At 47.3% G+C, this 23,029-nt stretch overlaps 1 pseudogene; it reads left to right on the forward strand.

Moving 5' to 3' along the window:
* The first annotated feature begins 10,414 nt into the window (after nucleotides 1-10,414).
* On the forward strand, nucleotides 10,415-11,440 carry LOC149345383 (uncharacterized; annotated as a pseudogene).
* The last annotated feature ends 11,589 nt before the right edge of the window (nucleotides 11,441-23,029 follow it).

Here is a 23,029-nt window from a genome sequence, read left to right on the forward strand (position 1 = left end):
AAGGTACACATTTACACTCTTGACAATGAACAACCAAATTCCCATCGCCCTTCCGTTCCATGTTCTTCCGATGTTCACGGAGCCGCTCGTTCAAACATCGCCCCGTTTGGCCTACATATGCTTTGCCACATGTAAGCGGCAACCTGTATACCACACCTTCTGCGCATGCGACCATGGGGACTTGGTGTTTCTTTTTACACCCCTTAGCTTTTCTTTCTGGGTACGTTACTATTTTGCATAAGTTTTCCAATTTGTCCGGGGCTGAAAAAACGACCCTAGTTTTTACCTTCGAAGCAATTCTTTTAAGATTATGGGACACCCCATGAATGTACGGAATCACCACCGTTTTCTCCTTTTGTTTTGCTCCCTCCTTGCTAGGCACCGTACCCTTTTTGCCAAATTTCTTGAGCATGCTTTTTGCCACCGACACCAAAACCTGATCCGGATAACCTGCTTCCTTTAGCCTCACCACCTGCTGCTCAAAACTTTCTTTGACTAATTCCGGGCAAGATTTCTTCAACGCATTTTGAAAACATAACCTCACAATTGCCCTCTTCACTAATTTTGAATGTGCAGAGCTGAACGGAAGCAAACCTTTGTTACCTCTAGGCTGGTACATCCAAAATGTCCTATCAGGCGCCAGTGACAGCTTGATATCGAGGAAGCGTATCGTGCCTTCGTTCATTTCTTCATATGTGATTATTAGTGGGTTAAGGGTTTTACTAAAAACAGCAAGTAGCTCTTGCACAGCAGAGTCGTAAATACCGTCAAGGTGATTAAAGACAACTAAAAAGTCATCCACAAACCGGAACACTTTAACACCAACAACTTTGTTTTGATCTCGCAACAGGATAGCCAACTTTCTGTCACATTGGGCAAGGAAAATGTTACTTAGAACTGGCGCGATACACGACCCGATGCAAACTCCCCTCTTCTGCCGATAAACCACATCATTCCAAGTGACGCACGTGGCAGCCAAATAGAAGGACAACATTTCCAGAAAATTGCTCACGCACATTCCCGTTTCATTTTGGAATGCTACACTTCCAAACTGATCAATGCAATCAGCCACGCCGTCGCGCCTCCACGCTTCGGTTCGCGCCGTCGCGCGCGACGCGGCGGCGGCGCCACCATCGCTGCATCACGTGATATGTGACGTCACGCCAGGGATGAGGCGGCGCGCGCCCGCCGTCGCGTCAGTCTCTGGGCCCGCAACCGCGCCAGCGTCTTTGCGCCGGGCGTGTATGCGGTCAAGATGCCTCCAAACGCTAAGGGCATGCTTCGCATCCACTGGGCTTAACCTTGATAACCCTCCAATTTTTTATATGAAGTTTGTTCCCAACATGGCCGCAACACTGAGGCCATTGTACGACGCTGTAAACAAAGGAATTTAAGGCTTTAAGTGGTCATGTGAGGCAGAGCAAGCGTTTCAAGAAAGTAAAACGTGCCTAACGAAATATAAGGTTTTCACGTACTGATACCACACTAAAGAAATAGGGCATGTGTGTGACGCATCCACGTATGGCGTTGGCGCCATTCTGTTTCATAGGATTGGTACAGAGGAAAAGCCAATTGCATATGGACGAGGGTGCTGAGCGAAGCAGAGCAGGCCTCCGCTCTTAGCAGCGGCTTGACAGTGCGCCAGCACTTTCCGCAGCGGCGCGGTGGCCGTTCACTTCACCACGGTCAGCGGGCACGCTCCATTTGCTCGAAACGACGTTGAGAGCGCTGCAATTCGGCAGCGCACGAGCGTAGTCACGTGGTATTTTTTTTCATATTTCGTGGGCTTTTTGGATGCCGGTTAAAAGGGCCCCGTAGAGATACGATGCTATACTAAAAAACTAGATCGGTTGTTTATAAACCTGCTCTACAACCTAACGTAACGGTCTTGGCACTAAAATGAATATTTGAAAATGTGTATAATTCATCTTAGTTAATTACCTAATTAAGCGCAATAAAAAAAATATGCTGAGGAGCGCCACACGATGGCGAACAATGTATTGTTGGTTTCAGAGGGCTGCGGTTTACCGCTTTTTTAAATCCTTGGTTCAAGTTACGCAAAACGACCTGTATATGCACATAACTGTAGCCCCCCGGCGGTGTTTACATTGGAAATGAAATAAGAACTATATGTACAACAGATGCCCTCGCTTGATTTTAAGTTTAGTAATTTAGTCGATTAGTACGCATTTCATCACCACAAACAATTTTACTAAGGTCAAATGCACATGCGTATATATAAACCATTGCAGTTTGAGAAAATGATCTCAAGACAGTTCATTTAAGCACTATTCACCCAGTGTTCACACTAAGTGTAACCATAGCGGTCAGGCGGTCGTCTCTTACGAGGTGGAAGCTCACGACGCGTATGTTAAGGCGAAAGCCTTTAATGTCTCATCGTTGTAAGCAGCAGTTGTCGACAGAAAATGTCACGCTTTTCAATTGGTCGAAACGGTCGTGACGTCACAGTGCGCAAATTTCAAACGGGGCCAATTGTACTTACGCAAGTAAGCATGCAACCAATTGAAGGGATCGTATAGTGATACTCAAAGTGGGACTGAGCTTAGGTAATTGCTTCATTACCCAGTAAGCCTAATTAACTTCTCTAGACAGGCCATATAAATAAATAAAATTGAGTAAGAAATCGGTCGAGCTCAGGAATCGAACCCCGGTCTTCGGCGTGGGAGACGAACATGCTATCCACTCCGCCATGCCAGCGCGATGATTCGGAATGAACAAAGAGGCGCGTCAAGTGAATACGGTGTCTTCGCTCACTCCCATCCTCCTCCCTTTCCTCCTGGCGAGGTTTAGGTGTCCATCGAGGTATGAGAGACAGGTACATTTCCTTTCCTCAAAAACCAATTTACCGACGAGCCAGGCGTAGAACCGAATGGGCGATGGCGTTCTATGGACTCCCTGGCAGCATCGCAAGACGCTGTCGCGTTCCACTCTTAGGGCGAAGCTTAACATCTTAACCACACATCAGTGACCACACTTTAGGTCAAAAAAGTGCCCCCCTGAATTTTGACGGCTGTCCATCGAGATATGCGAGACAGTTACTGCGTAATTTCCTTTCTTCAAATACAATTTTCATTTTCTTCATTACGGGCCCTCTTTGTTTTCTTTCACTCCCACTTCCTCCCTTCCTCTACGGCGCGGTTCAGGTGTCCACCGAGATGACAGAGAATTACTGCGCCATTTCCTTTCCTCAAAAAGCGTTGCGTTCAAAGGGCAAGGCATCGCGCCGAACGGGTGGTGCCGTTCCGTGGACTCCCTGGCAGCGCTACAACACGCTGTGGCGTTCCACTCGTAAAGGCGAAACTTAAGCGTCATTAATTAGCAGTGAATTAGTATTCAGGTATTAATGAGTAATTAAGCATTAATTAGTGATTCGTCATCACTTAGTAATTAATACTCAATTATATGTGACGCCACCAGTGCCACAGAAGCAGCGAAAGTGGTGCGGAAAACGCTTTCGCCTCTACGCACTTTAGACAGTCAAAGTGCCCCCTGAATTTGGCGACAACGTCTCCGTTGGGTCCGAAGAATCGTGGGGCGTCAGGAGAATGTGAACACTCTCACTGTGGCTCCACAATTGAAGCGCCGCTAGAACCCTGGACAGCTTGGCCGCATTCCATATCATGCCATCGTCGAGATGAAAAGACGATATCCCGTGTTTTTTCGCTACCTTGCGCGGACCCGTGAAAGCGAAGTCTCCCTTAAAAGAAGTGGCTGGCTTCACCCACACAAAGCCCCCACCTTTCACAGCAATCTCTTCTGCAGACCTGCAACTGTCCGTATACTTCTGGCTGCACTGCTGTTGTTTCTTCACGCGTTCGCGCAGGCGCTCCAGCTCCGAGTCTGGCTACCTGAAAAACACAAGTGACGGGTATCCGACAACAACAAGCCTTGTTCTTGGTGCGCGTCCACCCTGCAGTGGCGTGCGGAGTGCAGCGATAAATTCGCAAGTACTCGATTAGTGCTTGACGAAGCGGACGCTGTCCTAACGCTGCCACTTGAACATACAGCTTGAAAACTCTGCTGAAACGTTCGATTTCCTCGTTCGCTTGCAGATGATGCAGGGATGAATACAGAAGGCGTATGCCACGGTCTTTCAGAAATTGCTCAAACTCTCTAGACGTGAACTGTGGCCCATTGGCACAAACAATTTCATCCGGGTAACCTTCACGGGAAAATACAAGCAAAAACATTGTGACTCATAGTTGAGGTGACGACGTAGCAAAAGTGTGCCTTGGGCAACATCGAAAAATAGTCCACCGGCGTAATCGCAAACCGACAGTCGTGCGCAGCTCACTCCAGGGCACCAAGGATATAAAGTGCTGTCCTTTGCCACGGGCCGTCTGGGAATGGCACCGGCTGCTGTGGAGCAGCAGATGGCGCTCTTGTCTGCTGCCTGGCAGACGCTGCAGGTCTGAATCGCGAGCTCGACTTTCCTGGCTACCAAAACTGCTTTCGTAGACGAGCATTTGTGCTGACAACTCCGGGATGGGCCTCATCTGCTGTGGCGACCACCGGCGGCGTCAATTCTTCTTGATTAGTAAGACGCTCTCCACGGAGCAACAAATTATCAACAACCGACAATTCTTGACGCACCTTACAATGCGCTTTAATTTCAACAGGAAGTGCTTTGTGCTATGTTCCATAGCGTAGCAAGAACTCAGGGGACAAACACAAGCGCTAACTTCCAACCTGGATTTATTTGGTGCCCACAGAATTTATACATGAATAAAAAAAATTGCCCATGATTACGTTACTTCCTAATGCGAAATCTGAGCGCAGCTTATCAGTTGTTCAGGCTTTTCGATAGATTGAGGCAAAGAATTCGAGCAAGACATGTGTGCACAATTACAGACCACTTCTTATTTTTCACACATATTCCTTCTTCAAAAAACACTCTAGTAACAGTTCTTGATTGTCATCAAGGAAGCATTGTGGACGGAGAAATAGATGGATATATGCTCGACTTCCTGCAAAAAATGCCTGGTTCTCGAAAGCGAGGTCTGCGCAAGTATTTCGCGAGGCAGTCACAGCTATGGGAGCCGTTACGAGCGAGAGGAACGGGATGTTCTCATGAATAAGTGGTAAGAAATGCCCGCTTGACTTTACATTAAAGTTCCCACTAACCCTGCCACCTTGGTAGGTGGCAGCGTTTTTGGCAAACATTGTCAATGCCAAAGCCTGCAGCGCACATCTGTCACTTCGCCACGCCACGTAGCTTAAAGCACGATTGAGGTGTTCACTGTTAAAAGAGGGCAGGTATGCGCCTTCCCTCTGGTTCCATTGTCTACCGAGATGTGTGAGACTGATACGGCGCATTTGCTTTCCTCAAAACCCAACTAGCAAATTTTACCCTCTGCTTTCCAAGCCCCCGCTCTATTGGTTTCGCAGCTGTGGGAGACAGACTCTGCGTAATTCCTTTCCTCAAAAAAGTACCGAAAAGACTTAAAAAATTCTAAAGTGTGCTTGGCGAAAGCCTTATGGTCAACCCACTGCCGCTTCCCCTAACCGCTTGGTGTGGAACCACTGGGCCGTCTCGGACCCGTGCGTCTCACTCACTCGACTGCAACGAGACGTCTGGCAAAGGAGCAGCGGTGTAGCTGCTACCGCCGACGCGCGCTCGTTCTACCTCTACTGTGTGACGTCACGGTTGCTATTTATTTATTTATTTATTTATTTATTTATTTATTTATTTATTTATTTATTTCGTGTACCCTCAGGGCCAGAGGCATTATAGAGGGGAGTGGTTACAAAAATTTAAGAAAAAAAATGTACAGTGCAGCAAACTAATTAGTAATACAAAAATGATTGCTCCTAGTTATACATTATTAGCTGCTGGGTTCTTGGTGTGCTGGTTAATAGTAAATAATACACAAAATACAGCGCAGCAATACAGTGAAAAACAAACAAACAAAACGCTCGTACAAAAAACAACAAGAATATAGAATTTAAAAAAAAGATGATGCTCCTACTTATACAAAGTTTTCTAATGCTGTTTTGAAGCGTTGGTTGTCAGTAATGGTAGCGGTAGATGCAGGAAGGTGATTCCACTCAGCAGCTGTGCGCGGAAGAAATGACTGAAACATGGCATTGGTTTTGCAAAATGGAATTCCGACTTTGTTATTGTGATCTAGCCTTGATGAAATGTATTGGGGAGGGGAGATCAGTTCGTGGCAGAGTGAAGGATAATAAAATATCTTGTGAAAAAGTGAGAGTCTAAGGGCTTTACGGCGAGATGCTAAAGATGGCAGGCTGAGATTTAATTTCATTGCAGAGATGCTGGCAGTTCGGTTATAGTTACATACAATAAAACGAGCAGAATTATTCTGGACCATTTCTAATGAGTGAATTAGGTTTTGTTGAAAGGGATCCCACACTGCTGCAGCATACTCTAGCTTTGAGCGGACCAGTGTCTTATATAGAAGTAGTTTTAGGGAAGAAGGTGCCTTAGAGAAATTACGTTTTAGATATCCCAGCATGCGATTAGCATTATTAATTACGTAAGAAGTGTGAATGGACCAAGTGAGGTTGCTAGTAATATGGATACCAAGATATTTGTAAGAAGAAACAGGATCTAGAGGGACATTATTAAGGTGATAGGAAGGTAGCTGGCCGGATGTTCTTGATACACGCAGAAATTTACATTTTTTGATGCTTAATTCCATTGACCATGATTGGCACCAAATACAGATAGCGTTAAGGTCTGATTGAAGAGAAGATATGTCATCGTCGCAAATTATTTCCCTGTAGATGACGCAATCATCTGCGAATAAATGAATGTTAGAGGAAACACAAGAGGGTAGACCATTAATGTAAATTAAAAAAAGTAGAGGACCAAGTACCGACCCTTGAGGTACGCCGGACTGTACTTTACTTGGCTGCGAGGTTGAGTCATTAACAGAAACAAATTGCGAACGGTTAAAAAGAAAGCATTCGATCCAAGCAAGCAGTTTGGGATCAATGTTAAGTTGATGTAACTTAAACATTAGAAGGTTATGGCATACTTTATCAAATGCTTTCGAGAAATCTAAAAATATACAGTCGGCAAGTGAACAGCGGTCAAGGATGACGTTTAGCTGATGCGTGAATGATACTAGTTGTGTTTCACATGAATAAGTCTTGCGGAAGCCATGTTGCGATGGTGAGAAAAATGAATTAGATTCGTGAAAGCTAGCTAGATTTGAGGCAAGGACATGTTCTAGAATTTTACATGGGATGCAAGTGAGCGAGATAGGCCGGTAGTTAAAAGGACAATGCTTGTCACCTGATTTATGCAGTGGGATCACCTTCCCTACCTTCCATTCAGCCGGCAAAGAACTTTTTTCGAGCGACTGCTGGAATATCTTTGTTAGAAAAATGGAAGAATAACAACTCGTGTTTTTCAAAAATTTCGCGTTGATTAAATCGTGCCCAGGAGCGGAAGATGGTTTTAGAGATGAAATTATTCATTCGATGCCTTCTGCTTCAATGGTTATGGGAAACATTGCTGGATAAACATTGTTGTGCGTAGATTGGGGCGTAATATTGGTAGTTGAAGAAAGGTTGGGCAGGAAAACTTCGTTAATACAGACGCACATTCGTTAGCTGGAATAACATTGGAAGAGCTGTCAATCAAGGTTATCATGTCATCCGCTTTGGGGTTAATCACACGCCAGAATTTTTTTATGTCGGTTTTAAGCATTGATGGCAGGGTATTATGAAGAAAGTTATTCTTTGCTTGTTTAAGCGCGGTTAAATACTCATGGGCTGCCAGTTTGTATTTAGTCCACCGTGTTATGCTAACAGAACCTTTCGCAGATTTGTAGAGACGCTTTTTTTTATTACACAAGCGCTTGAGACAGGTGCTGTACCATGGAGCGTTATGGTTACAGACAAGGGTGTGAAGTGGGATGTATTTGTTTGTTAATTCAGCAATTTTGGAAGAAAACATATTCCAGTTAGACTGAACACTACGGCAGTCAAAGTCTTGTAGAAAGACGTCAAGGAAGACTGATAATTCAGTATTAATGGCTTCAAAATTAGCTTTTGCATAATTTCGAAACGGTTTGAATTTTTTAACGGTTTTTGGTCGCAAGATATTCAAGTTGAATGAAAGGCCCGAATGGTCGCTCAAGCCGGGTAAGTACGTGATGTCGGAAACAAGATCAGGTTGCGCTGTTAATACAAGGTCCAGTGTGTTTGCGACAGATTCCATAATTCTTGTAGGCGCCTAAAAAGTTTTGAAAACGAAAAAACAGAGCACATTTCTAAGAACTCATTGGCTAATGAAGAAAAAGGCTGTAAGGTTGGAGATCCAGTGTTCCATACTATATTTGGTAGGTTAAAATCGCCAAGCAGAAATAAAGGTAACGTGGGATAACGGCATGTAACGATGTTAATGATATCATGTACCTCATTTACGAAGTTAGATGAATGGTTTGGGGGGCGGTAACAAACACCAATGATTATCTTCTGGTGGTTTAGTTCAACGATGGCCCAAACCATTTCTAAGTCAGTAGATACATGAATACACTGGGATGCAAGATCTTTCGAAATGGCTAAGAGCACGCCGCCTCCCTGTCGCATTGTTCGGTCACAACGATAGAGTGAAAAACGATGAGCGGTCTGAAAAAGTTCGTGATCTTGAACCTGTGAATGCAGCCACGTTTCTGTAAGCACTAAAATATCGGTATTGCAAGTATCTAAGACAGAAGTTAAGGAAGCGCGTTTATTCATGATGCTACGAATATTAGTAAAAAAAACTGATACGTGGGACGCGTCTTGTCCACTTCCCCTCGCGCTTTCCTAACTTGGGACGTGTTCACAATCAACATGCTCGCCGCTATCTCGTGGTTCGTACGCGGCATTTTCGCTGATGGTGTCTGTTGCCGGGTCATAGGCGAACTGTCTTTTATTCATGATTAGTTTAGTGTATCTTAACTGGAAAGTACATGGTTGGGGCTGGCTTTTAGCGTACTCAATGAGTTTTTTTCGGGCATGGCGTGTGGCGGGCGAAAAATCTTCGGAAATAGAGACATCATTTTCTTTTAGCTTTGCTCGCGCGGAAAGTACTTTGTCTTTTGTTTTCTTTTTTTTTCATGGGGTTTAACGTCCCAAAGCGACTAAGGCTATGAGAGACGCCGTAGTGAAGGGCTCCGGAAATTCGACCACCTGGGGTTCTTTAACGTGCACTGACATCGCACAGTACACGGGCCTCTAGAATTTTCCTCCAAAGAAATTCCAGCCGCCGTGGCCGGGATCGAACCCGCGTCTTTCGGGTCAGCAGCCAAGCACCATAACCACTGAGCCACCGCGGCGGCTCTTTTGTTTTCGTGCTGGCGAACTTGACAACAATTGGGCGACACTTATCGGGCGTGTAGCGACCTATACGATGGGCGCGTTCTATTGCTGTGTCGGGTAGGCTGTCGATTGCTTCGGCTCGTGCTGCCCTTACGTTCGACTCTGACTGTTCCCATGATTCGCGAGAATCAGGGATTCCATGAAAAATTAAATTATTGCGTCGAGATCTATCCTCAAGTTCGTCAACACGCAGTTTTAAAGAGTCGAGCCGATTTGTCTGGACTTGTGCTGACACTTGAATTCCAGCAATGTCATCATCACTACACAACTACACACCCCCACTGGCGCACCGGTTACTGAAGAGGGGAGGAGGTTGCGCTTTTTCCTTCTCCTTCCCGCTCCATTGCTTCCGCAGCTTAAAGGGTGTCCACTGATGGTTACAACGGACAACAGCAACGGCAATGGCAACGACGACGGCGACGCCGTGAAACGCAGAAACGGGCGCCTAAGAGCTGAGCTCTAAAAATGATACTTACCAGATTAGACAAGATAATTTGCAAACATCATCCTTAGAAAGCAAATGCAACACGTTTCACCGGTTGACATACTGCCCAGAGTCTAAAAATGCCATATCTTTCTTTGTCAGCGACAATGACGGACTGCTGACGCAGCTTTCAAGTCCAGCTCTTTCGATTGCGGCGGCCTCGATGATTTCTCTAGTTACTCTATCCTTATTTCTACCAATCACCTCGCATTCTTTAAACCCAGGCTTGCATTTATGAGCACGACAGTGCCGTGCCAATTTGCTGGAATCGCTAATCCTAACTTCCCTATGGTGCTCGCCTAACCGCTCATTGAGGCATCTGCCTGATTGCCTAATGTACGCGTTGCCGCATGAAGGCGGGATCTTGTAGATTATTTCCTCAGTGCACGGCACAAAGGGTTTTCTATTCTGAACCCTGTTGTCAGGACAGGTGGCCTTGCAAATGCGGGACAATCTTTCCGGGGCCGACATACACACCTTCACTCTCACTCTTACACCTTCACACCCACTCTTTTGTGCTGCCTTAGGCCGCCGCGGTGGCACAGTGGTGGTCTTCACTTCCGGCCACCGCAGTGTTCGGACGTGCGATCATGGGCTCCGTAGGAGCGGCTTCAGCGGCCTTGTCTGGCCGCGGAAACAGGGTTACTGAACAGGAAAGTTCCTACCAGGTTGTTCTGCCAGGTCTGCCTACAGGGCGTTTTGTTTTAAATACCGTTTTTTTTGCACGCCGACATCAAGGCCCGTCCTTACCGGGTGGAAGATTTCCGAGACGCGTTAGCCCAGCATGCGCTGCTCCCTGACGTTATCGCCCTAGGGGCGTATCGCATGAGCCACGTCTGGGCTATCACAATGAAGGATGCCGATGCAGCGCGGAAGATTGCAGGCGTCGGTGAGCTGCTCGTGAAGGAACGCCGCTGCTTAGTGATCGACCCGACGAACCAGGACGTGCGCCTCAAGCTCCATTGGCTGCTCCATGACGTGCCCGACGAGGACGTGCGTGTCGCCCTTGCGCCGTATGGGAAGGTCGCAGAAGTGGCCCGGGAACGCTGGCGCGTGAAAGGCGTCTCAGAGAAGGGGTCGACCACGAGGCTTGTCACCCTGAAGTTGAAGGCCGGTGTTAAACTTGACGACTTGCCTCACCAGCTGAACGTCGGAGGTGAGTTGGCACTCGTTGTGGTACCCGGAAGACCCCCTTTGTGTCTTCACTGCCGAAGTACGGGCCACATTCGTCGGGAGTGCCGAGTCCCGCGTTGCGGAACCTGTCGGCGTTTTGGCCATGAATAAGGCCAGTGTTCTCGCACTTACGCGAACATCGCAGGACCTGGGACCAGTGAAGATGCGTCCGAGCATCTGATGGATGAGGCGGACGCGGAAGAGGCAGCCAAAACAAGTGGGCAACCAGTTGTGCAGGATGGACCTACGTTGACGCCTCTTCAAAAAAAGGCGACGACGACGACCAGTCAAGTAGCAGCTGCAGCATCAGTGGAGCATGGCTCTCAACAAGACGACAGTGGCCAGGAGACGGACGCGACGGAGTCGCGTTCGACACCCCGAGCAGCGTGGAGAGTGATGACCAAGAAGTACTTTGATTTGGGCTAGTTGGTTCATATCTTGAAAGTAGTTCGGACGGCGCGAAAACAACAAAGACAAAGCAGACACGAACACAACAGGACGGGCGCCAACTTGCAACTGAAGTTTATTGCACCAGACCCCTACATTTAATGCATCACCCCAGCCATATCTCGCAAGCCTATCACACAACAAAACGAAATTGTCATCAAAAGTCCTAACACCGGAAGTAGGCGCATTTATTACAGACAGATATGCGTTCGGCACTATACACATGATAACATTTTCCTTATTTTATAAGTCTCAAGATTAGAAGAGCGCGCAACCCACATGAAAGCAATTCATTCTCGAAAGAAATACACACGCTTGAACAAGGCAACCAGAGCGCAAACTCAACAATCCTGATTTAACACAGATTGTGATAAGGTAGAAAGACCAACAACAAACGCGGAAAAGTTTTTTTTTTTTGGTGGACATGAAAACTTAAACCTTCGGGGAAACCTCCCCGCGTCTATGAACTATTTCTAACGTCAAAATCATTGAGAAAACCTCCCACCGTCAAAGATAAAACGTTAAAACCTAAAGACAGCCTTCGAGAAAAGCCACCTCAGCGTCACTAATTGAAATTGAAGGCCTACTCACGCATGCGCTTCCCGCTTTCTTAATAAAAAATGCCTCCACTACTTCCCGCTCAAATCTGTCTTTACCGCTCTTCAAAAAAACTCTTTTGCTCAAATCCGGACTACACCCTTTGCAAGTCTTGCAGTGGTCAGCAAGGAATTTTCCATTTTGTTGGCGCACATTCCGCATGTGTTCGCTGGCACTTTCATTAAAACATCGACCGGTTTGCCATATATGTACACAAGACCGCAGCTTGGAGGAATCTGATATACCACTTGTGATCTGCATGTAGTCGATGTAGTCGACACAACAAACGTCCAGATAAAACAAATAAATGGGCAGGTTTATTAGCCTGCGAAGGTTACATAAGAACACAGAAAAGACGGAGCACAGTACGCATGTCCTTTTCCGCAAGCGAGTTCGTACGGCACTGCTCGTGTCCCTCTCTCCGTCCGGATGTCGAGGCGGCAGCGGTAACCGGCGAGCGGTGTCCAGATGTGGCTCCGCGCCTCTTGGACCTCCCGCTGCTCTTCCAAGAAGGGGAGCGTGGTCGCCGGTGCTCGGAGAATGGCGGCCGCTGCAGGACTTGAACGGCCGGCGTCGCCTGTGCAGTTGTCTCAAGAAACCGGAGCGCCTCCGTCGACAACAGTCGGCCATCCTTTTCCTTTCCAGCCGCCCTCGGTTGGTGTGCATCTTCGCTTCATCTCCTTTCTTTTTTCAAGCCTCAGTTTCCTCACCCTCGTCGTTGTCCGACGAATGATCCTCGCTTGCCACCATTTCCAGCTCAAAGCGCTTCATCCTGTCCCCCGCCACGACGCCTTCGTAGAACCGCTGCGTCCTCTGGACCTCTGGGAAGTCTTGCACCCTGCATCTGTCGTTGGGAAGTGTTTCCACGACGATATAAGGGCCTCTGTACTTTTGGCACAATTTACGGGACTCCCCCGTTGCAGCTGGTTCCCTCTCCAGCAACACCATGTCGCCTGGTTGGTAGCTCGGCGCGGTCTTTCTTCGTTTGTTGTAGTTACTTCTCTGCTTTTCTTGGTCCCGGCGTATGTTGTCGATGGCCTTCTCTCTTAGTTTCAGCATACTGGCGTCCAGCTCCAGTGCGATTTCGTCGTCAACTGAGTCCCCTGTCACGTTCCGGGGGCGAAAGTTGAAAAGCAGAGTGAATGGAGTCGTCTTCGTATTTCGGTTTACCGTGTTGTTGATTCCCCATTGCACCTGCGTGAGCGTTTCGTCCCAGTCCTTCCCGTCGCTTCGTTCGGATAAGCTGGCAATCGCAGGGGTTATCATTCTGTTGTACCTCTCGACTTGTCCGTTGGCACGAGGCGTGCAAGTTGCGTTTTTCACGTGGATTATGCTGAGAGTCTTACAGTAGTGCTCGAATTGCCGGCTGGTGTAGGCAGTTCCCTGATCGGTAACCAACCTTCGTGGGGCCCCGAATATGAAGACGATGTCCCTGAGAAAGCTTTTGGCGTAGCCCGACGCGGTGCTTCGCACGGCCCGAATGAGCACAAACTTAGTGAAGCCGTCCACTGCCACAATCACGTGTGTATTGCCACTCTTGCTGCGGATAAATGGGCCCAAGTGATCCATATGAATGGTGTCGAATGGCACGGCCACTTTTTCGATGCTGTGCAGCTTTCCAGGTTTTTTTCCGGACGGAACCTTTCGATACAAACACTCTAAGCAGCACGAGATATGTCGCTTCACGTACCGGCGCATTCTTGGAAACCAGTATTTGCTTTCGAGCAAGGCCATGGTTTTGTCAACTGCAAAGTGACCCACATCGTCGTGGCATCGTCTCACGACCTGCCAACGTGCCGCTCGTGGCACTACCCATAGCAGACGCTCGTCGCCGTTGTTGCCACTCGTTCTCCTGAAAAGCCTGCATTCAACCAGGACATATTCTTTTCTGATGCGCTCAGCTTCTTTCGTCTCTGATGATCCCTTTAGGGAATCCACGATCGACTGTAATGTTACGTCCGTCTTCTGTGCTAGCGTTAGCCAGTCTTCGTTGGAGAGCTCTGTTACAAAGACATTAATGCCACTTGCAACGTCAACTTCTTCGGATTCCGACGCAGGAGCCCTGCTGAGGGCGTCGACGTGGCTCATCCTAGATCCTGGTCGATGCTCTACATCAAACGTATACTCTTGCAACTCTAGATACCACCTGCCGACACGTGGCACCAGATCTCGCTTTGACAAAGCAGTTCTCAATGAGTTGCAGTCCGTAACAACAAGAAACTCGGTTCCGTACAGGTATGGTCTAAGCTTCTCAATTGTCCACACAACGGCTAATGCTTCAAGTTCGTATGAATGGTACCGTTCCTCGTCTCGCGTAGTGCTACGGCTAACATACATAACGGGGTGCATGAGGCCGTCTGGTTGCTCTTGCAAGAACACTCCTCCGAGGCCGACCTTGCAAGCGTCGGTGTGCACTTCCGTTCTCGCTCTGTGTGCGTAAAGTGCCAGCGTTGGCTTGCTCATCAGCTGTCTTTGTAGCTGCCTGAATGCAGTCTCTTGATCGTCGTTCCAGCGCCATTCTTCTCCCTTGCAAAGCAGGATCGTAAGTGGCTTGGCTATCACGGCGAATCCAGCCACAAAACGTCGGAAATAGCTGCAGAGGCCCAGGAAGCGTCGGAGGTCGTGGACGTTTGCTGGTGTAGGAAAATTTGCAATTCCTATCAACTTGAGGCTGTCGGGGTTGATGGTCGATGCGGCAATTTCATAACCCAAGTAGCTAGTTTTCTCTTGGAAGAAGGAGCACTTTTTCAAGCGCAGCGTGAGACCAGCCGAACGAAGGAGCTCGAGTACCTCGCCCAAGCTGTCTAATCCTTCCTCAAACGAAGCCGATGGAATCAGCAGGTCATCGATGTAGGCCATGACCTTCGTGTGCCTAAGGGAGCCGAGGACAGTGTTTATCATGAGCTGGAACACGCTCGGTGCGTTGACAAGTCCGAATGGCATGCGGGTGAATTCGTAGTGTCCATCCGGAGTGACGAACGCTGTCTTCCCTCGGCTCTCTTTATCGATTGGCACCTGATAATAGCCGCACGCAAGGTCTAGGCTAGTGAACAGCCGTTCATCATGTAGCCTGTCAAGTTGGTCATCAATCAACGGTAGCGGATACCTGTCCTTTTTCGTTATTTTGTTGAGGGCTCGAAAGTCTACGCAAAGCCGCTTCTCGCCATTCTTCTTTGAAATAAGTAGGATAGGGCTCGCGTAAGCAGAGTTAGAGTCCGTTACTACTCCAGCCTCCTTGAGTTCGTCAATCATTGTTCTCACAGCCTGCCTTTCGGAGTAGGCTAGGCGGTATGGGCGGTACGTTAAAGGAGCGTCGGTGGTCACCTCAATCTTCATTTGCGCCGCAGCCGTGCACCCGATTTCCGAAAGGCACGTCGCAAAGCAGTCGCGGTACTGGTTAATCACTGCGACGAGTGCCTCTTTCTGCGTGGCAGAAATCGTTGTGCCAACCGTCAAATCTTCACCCGAGGTCGCCTTTACCAGTTTTCTTTCGGTGCTGTTTGCGATCAGGGAGGGTTCGGTATTTTCTTCTTCCATGCACAACGTTCCTCTCGCGATCTTCTGGTTTTGAGCCACAATCAGAGGAGATTCGGATACGTTTGCGGCAAACATATCTCGCCCAGTTCATCTTCTCTTAATACGCAGCTTGGCACATACTCGCCGCTCGTCTCGTGCAGCCTGCCGCGAACGAAGATGTCGCTGTGCGTAACGTTGTCACTCCCAAGCGCAATGAACCCGACGTAATTAGGAGGTATGACAACGGCCTCCTTCGCCCACAAGTTTATTTATTTATTTATACATACTGCAGCGCAATTTATAGCGCTATGGCAGGAGTGGGAAAAACACAAAATGCAAGGAAACAAAATGCAGCAAAATGTACAAAGTGAGAAATACAAAAAGTTAAAATCACAAATCAAATATCAAACAAGAAAGGAACTGTTAACAACAGGGTAAGAATACACAGCTATTATGCGTCTTCAACGGCAGTTACAAAGTTTTGAAATGGACAAGAACGAATGGACCCTGGTAAAGAATTCCAGGCTTCTATTGAGCGGGGAAAAAAACTGAATTTGAACAAATTAGCATGCGCAAAATACGGTATCAAATTAAGCTCGTGATTACTTCTTGTAGATGATGATGGTGCAAAGTTAATGTAGTGGTTAGCTGAGAGCCTTACTGAGGAATTGACGACACAATGTAAGAATTTTAATGATTCAATGTGGCGACGGGCAGACAGCGTGGTTAAATTCAATGAGAGAAGTGTAGAAGAGGGTCAGTCACACGTCGCGGAGGTAGGGCCGGTATAGCAAGATTGGTAAGAGTTCCGTCTTCGTCCTCCGACCCGTTACGCTCCTCGAAAATGCGCATGGTGTTCTTACGGCGCACCACCGTAATGTGAGGCTGCTCAGTAAAGGGTTGACCGACAAGCAATGGGACAGCCTGCACTTCGTCGCGGACAACGTGTACCTTGACGTCGGCCGTAGCCTGGTCCACCGTCAGCCTCGCTTCGAAGCTTCCCAGGGGTGTTGTTTTTCCCATTCCAAACCCTCTGATAGTGAATGGACGGCTGAGTGCTTCATAAGAGAGGCGTAACTTTTCCGCTTCGCTTTCTCGTATCGTTAAGCATTGGCTGCCCATGTCGATGTACGCTTTGATCGCCTTCCCATTCACGTTGGCATCCATGAAGTACTTCTGATTTAGCACCATGCTGCCACTTGTACTGCTGCTTTCTTGGGCTAGGACGGCTGTTTTAGCTGTGTCGCTGGCTGTCGAGCCTTTCCTCGAATAGCAGTCTTTGCTCTCATGGCCTGCTTTTCCACAATTCGTGCAGCGCGGTCTACGCTGAGGTTTTGGACATGCTGCCGAGAAATGTCCATATGAAGAACAATTAAAACAAAGTGGCTCGCCTTTGTCGTTGAATTTTTGTCGGGGAGTCCTCGTCGATCCGTTGTCTCCAGCGCAGTGTTGAAGCTGATGCGCCGCTGGTGACGAATTGTGTCCTCCTAGGACGCGTTGAGGGTGCCGAATAGCTGGCGGTTGATACAGCGTCTTGGCTCTAGTTTCCTTTATGATTTCTGTACGCTCGTAGAGCCGCTTCATGCACCTGAGCAACTCGTCGGGGCTGGCGTAGTCTCTGACGCTGAGGGACCGCACAAGATCTTCATTGTCGAGTCCAGTGATCAGGTATTCCATACAGGCCGTGTCGCCGACATTGCAGCGCCTTGCTTTCGCCAGCTTGTCGTACAAGTACGCCTCTATACTTTCATGGCGCAGTTTCTTGCGTGCTTCCATGTCCCGGAAGGTGTGCTGAAAACTGGATGCGGATGGAAATGCCTTCTTCAACTCGTGTTTCCACTCTGCCCAAGTGCGCTGGACATTCGTCAGGCCGTCGTACCACGTCTTAGCAACGCCTTGCAGCTTTGTGAGTGCGAAACACGTCGTTTGCTGGTCGCTACAACCGTACGCTGCAGCCAGGTTGTCTACCTTGTTCAGCCACATTTCGACTGTTGGCTGGTCGTTAGATGACGGGTCATAACTTGGCACAAGTTGTGCGCTTGCCGTGGCCAGTCGTCCATTCACGACGCTTGATGTTCCCGTCGGTGGGTGATGTGGCGTTTGAGCCGCCTGCAGAAGCTGGGCTGCTCCCTGCAAGGCCTCACGTACCCAAGCAGCACATGACATCGGTCCAATGTAGGATCTGAGTTGGCAAACGACAGCCCTGTGAAGGCCCCGCGTTGCCTCTGTTCTCCCAGCCTTGGCTCAGCCATTTTTAGAAGTTGGCAGTATTGGACCAATTTCTCAGACGTTCTCCCAGCCTTGGCTCAGCCATTTTTAGAAGTTGGCAGTATTGGACCAATTTCTCGGACGTTTTCCCCGCCTTGGCTCAGCCATTTTTAGAAGTTGGTAGTATTGGACCAATTTCTCGGACGTTTTCCCCGCCTTGGCTCAGCCATTTTTAGAAGTTGGTAGTATTGGACCAATTTCTCGGACGTTTCACCCGCCTTGGCTCAGCCATTTTTAGAAGTTGGCAGTATTGGACCACTTTGTCGAATGTTTCCCCTGCATTGACTTTGCCATACTTAGAAGCTGGCCAATTCCTGCAATAGGCAACGCAACTTGCCGACTGCTATGGAGCATCATGCAGTTGCTATTGTGACTTCTTAGTTTTCTCAATTGCGGCGATAGGCGCGATATATATATATATATATATATATATATATATATATATATATATATATATATATATATATATATAGCTCGCACATTGTTAATTATTTATAAGCATATATAGTTCGGGGCGTAGATAATGATATCTTCGTAAAAACCCGCATAACCTCCTGTGAGATTTTTTAAATCTCAGTTTTTTAAACTAAAATATGCAAAGTTGCATGCATGCATGCGATTATTTCCCCCTTTAAGGTCTTCGTTCTGTGTAAATGTAAAAAGTCCAGTCGTGCAATGAAAGAATGCGAGTCGGAGAAACATATATGCAGCACCGATTTTCAGGCCTGAATTTCAAAAACTATAAATAGCATTTTATAAAAATAACTTCTCGATTCTAACGTTAAATCCGCTGTACCTTGATGTGCTTGGGCGTCGCAGTTAATGCGGTATACCTGCAGAACAGCACCAAAACTATATGCATGGCGCAACGTGTCGAGCACTCCATTAAAGCAGGAATGGGTAAACAGTAACGTGCGTTTGCTCCATGGTAGGACAGCGCTGACCATGCGCTTATATAAGAGATACATATAGCTTAAGAAAAAAACGTTACATCGTCTGCGGGAAATCGAATTGGAAGAATGCGAAGGCACTGCGCCTCCACGGTACTCGTTCTCTCCCTTTGCCTCGTATGCAGCCCATATGAGTTATATGTGTCAGTATATGTGCCTCATGTGAACACATATAGGCTTCATACGAGTTCATATGTGCCTCGTTTGACTCATATGGGCACCATATGAGCCATATGTGTCGACAAATGCGCCTCGTATCAGCACATATACTTCATACGAGTTCATGTGTGTCACAAATTAATGTGTCTCGTATGAACGCGTATAGGCTGCGTACGAGCTCATACGCGTCACAAATGTCACAGATGAACACATCTGCTGCATATATAGTAGTTCACGCGCTACGGAAAGGTGACTTGTATGGACTTATTACATATGTGGCATACCTTAACTGACACGCGACACTCGTGCGTACACAAGAGCTCCGATATGCACCGTATCAGCTTACATCAATCTCGTGCGAAACACATAGCCGCTGATGAGTGCCTCTTATAGAGTGGGCCTTGCTGTTTGAAACACGCGGAAAAGGGATGAACAAGCGATTAACAAGTGCCCAAACAACGCATAAAAAAAACTCTTGGCCTGTTTCAAATATTTTTCTCCTTGATTCTCTGCTTGTGCCCTCCTGTTGTAAACCGCGCCTATCCAAACAGTATGACGTTAGGCGTTTCCAATGTGCTTGGACAAACGTTCAGCCAGAAGGCAAATGTTGCCTTCTGGGCTTAGTTGAGCTAATAACGCCAGGTATTTTCATGCAAGAGCTCCGACTGTAGTTAACAATATGTGCGCAATGAGAGTACTACGATCAATGGTGCAGGCGCTGTGAAAATTAAAATACATACAAATATCAGATCTTTCAATGCTTATCACAGAGCACATCAAGATCCACAATATCAGTGGAAGTGCAATCGGCTGTAGTTCAGCTCCTTATACCTTAAAAATAAACATTTGTCCTCGCACCTACACCGTCGAATTCTATAGTATTGGGAAGCATAGCATAAGTCTTGTCATCGAAATGTAAACAATTTTTTGCCATGCCAGCAGTGGTGTAGTGGGTAGTGTAGTGAGCTGTAAATCTCTAGGTCAGTGGTTCGAATCCGGAACGTCGCGTAGTTTTTTTTTTCGCGTCCGATATTTTTTTTTTACTTTCTTTAGTTTACTAACTTCAATGGAAGCTATTTTATTGTTAATTGCCTTAAAATTCCACCCCAGCCCTTCCCTTTCCTTTCCCAATAATTGTAAACCAGACACATATGTGTCATATGTGTCATATGACACATACGAGATATTCCATAATCATACGAGATATTCCATATCTCGTATGAACCAGACACATATGACACATATATACGAGATTTTTCGATAGGGACGTATTAATCGCTATCGGTTAATCGTCTTCATATTGATTACGGTTATAGATTTCAATCACGCGTCTTCAGCGCGCACTTCGCTTCTGCGTCGCGTGGTTGCTTCGGACGGTAGCAAGAGTTGGGGGGTGCGATCGTTTCCTGCCGCCTTGATCCAAGCTTGAAGACGTAGATGCGACCGGTCGTTGTGAAATACCGAGATCTTGCAAGATCTCACGGTATTCTTTTTCAACGATACGGTACTTGCGTTGCTTTGCATTCATGGCGAAATGCAGAAGCTTTGCGGTGAAAGACGGGAACCGCAACAGCCGCACAAAGGGACAGCAGACAGGCAGTACGACCAACACCTCCACACCACAAAAGAAAAACAAGCGCGAGCACTCGCGGTACAGTGCCACTGTACTACAGTGCACTGTAACTGTACTCGCGGCATGACTCGCGGGCAGGGTTGCGTTGGGAACATTTTAAAAGGAGCCAAAACTTGAGCTGAAAGTAGTCAAAAGTAGCCATGCCATTCCATCTTAGCTTTATACGCTGTCGCGTAAAATAAGATGTTTTGCTCATTAATAAATTGAAGTGTAAAAAAATTGATAAAAATTATTCTTGGCGGTGTTGTCAACACTAAGCTTCAAAGAAATTTTCCGAAACTAAACGTGTATTTATCCACCGCTTTACGCATAAACGTAGGCATCCGCTCTCGCTCCCACGTGCGTTCCAAGCCAATCCCAATCCATAGCTTGTGGTCATTTCGTTTGGACGTTTGGCAGCAAAGCGCGCGCTTGTGAATTTTTATTTCTTCAAGCTTTTTCAAGTTTGGTGGCGGCACGCGCGAGTCACCGAGGGGAACCAGAAGGCACTGCTTGCGTAAGTATACATTCTGTCCTTTTTTCCCTTTCATGTTAGTTGTCAGCTAATATTTACTTGTGAACTTGTCAAGAGTGAGGACAAGGAGCACGCCTCGTGTGTCGCCCCTTTATCTAACTTGTCTGTAGGCATCTGTCAGCAGTTGTCTTTTGATTAACTCAGCGGCGCATTGCAAGGTGTAACTGCGTGTAAGGGTTGGGATAATATGAAGTAACACACGTACACGAAGGGAAGCGCTTCTAAATGTCGTGTGTGTTTGTGTGTTCCTTCATCAGGGTGAACGCACTATCCCGGCAAATCTTGTTGGCGCATTGCTTCTGAGAGGGTTTGTTTCTCACGGCACATCGTACATTTATGTACGTGTATAGATATGATTATGATCGCAATGACAGTCGTCACGTGGTTACGGCGCTCGGCTGCTGACTCGAAATACGCGGGTTCGATCCCGGCTGCGGCGGTCGAATTTCGATGGAGGCGAAATTCTGGAGGCCCGTGTACTGTGCGCGATATCGGTGCACTCTAAAGAACCCCAGGTGGTCGAAATTTCCGGAGCCGTTCTCTGCGGCGCCCCCCATGACCAACCAGTTGCCACGTGCGATGCAGTTGAGTGTTTTTCATCGCCAATTTTTGCTTTTGTGAGGCTAATCGCTTGGTTCAGGCATGCATGTCGGACGTCACAGAGTCGCAGCCTGCATGCCTCGTGCTTGATTGACAAATGCTTCCTTGGCAGTGTTGACATTGTTGCGTTGCGAGTCTCCGTGCGATGAGAGAAATGTGACAGGATGAATGAACACAATTCTTCTGTACTGCCAGAAGTAATGCTGCTCCTGCCAGTGATCGGTTACAGAAAAAAAATTGAGAGTACTTTTTATTTATGTGTGACCCTTCCCGCTACTCAGAGCCTTGTATTACAAAGTCTAGATCAGTGTGACTCTACATATAGCGAGTGCTAGTTTCGAGCTCGCTAATTGAACGCGCTTGTTTTCTCTCTTCCTCATTTGGTCAATCTTGCGTTTTACTGGTTTCTTTTTCATCGCTATGCTCCTGGTAGACTGCACTCAGTTTGATGTTCAATGCAGTGAAGTTGCACGCCACTATTGCTGGCTGTTATTTGGTTCACATGACAGCAGGCACAGAAATATTGTTTAAATAAGTCCCAAATTGCAGGCGCTCGTGACACTTGTAACTCTCAACTCATGAAAGTTCAGAAGTGCGTCGCAAAGTAGAACGAGATGGTTGTAAGAGTACCTGTCAGTTGTCATGGTAGTGTGAAGTTTTCGGCACCCAAACAGGCAAGTGCCAGTAGAGTATGGCACAGACAGTGTCTGGTAAAAATCCTTGTTTCCCCATTAATCTTTTGTCGTGTTTCCTCTGTGCAGCATGTCAAAACCATTCGCTGTGGTGAAGTTTCCTCTCGAGGACGACTGCCTTGCAGTCATTCCTGTCGGATGGCTCACAGAGACAAAAGAAGAGTGCTACTGGCCTGTGGCCAGGAGCTCGGAGGTGACGCCGCTCGCAAAAGCTGAGGCCGAGCCAGCTCTCGGAGGGGAGTGGATGCATTGCCCAGCGGTCGTCGTTACCACTTGCCATAAGTAGTCTTATTGCAGACATATTGATGGTAGCTTCATCAGCGATTGTAAAGGCCTCTTTGCTAGATTCTGTGAGTCTTCACCTCTGCATGGCTAAATTACGAGTAAGAAGTCATGTTGATAGCCACCGCTTAGCCAGCTGTCAAAAAGAGGAGCAGAATGAACTGTTAGCTATTGCACTTGTAAGCTGATGAACTACTTCTGAAACTCATTAGTGCCTTGTTTTTGAAGACCTGTAGTTCCCAGAATTAGTGCTGCACTCAGTATGCTTAATAATATTTAGTACAGAAAGGTTTAGTGTGGTAATTTTTTTTTTTTTGCATTATGAAACATTTTTTGGCACACAAAAAGCACAGACAA

This window comes from Amblyomma mixtum, chromosome 5, assembly GCF_055824585.1.
Source record: "Amblyomma mixtum isolate Tamu chromosome 5, ASM5582458v1, whole genome shotgun sequence".
NCBI lineage: Eukaryota > Metazoa > Arthropoda > Arachnida > Ixodida > Ixodidae > Amblyomma > Amblyomma mixtum.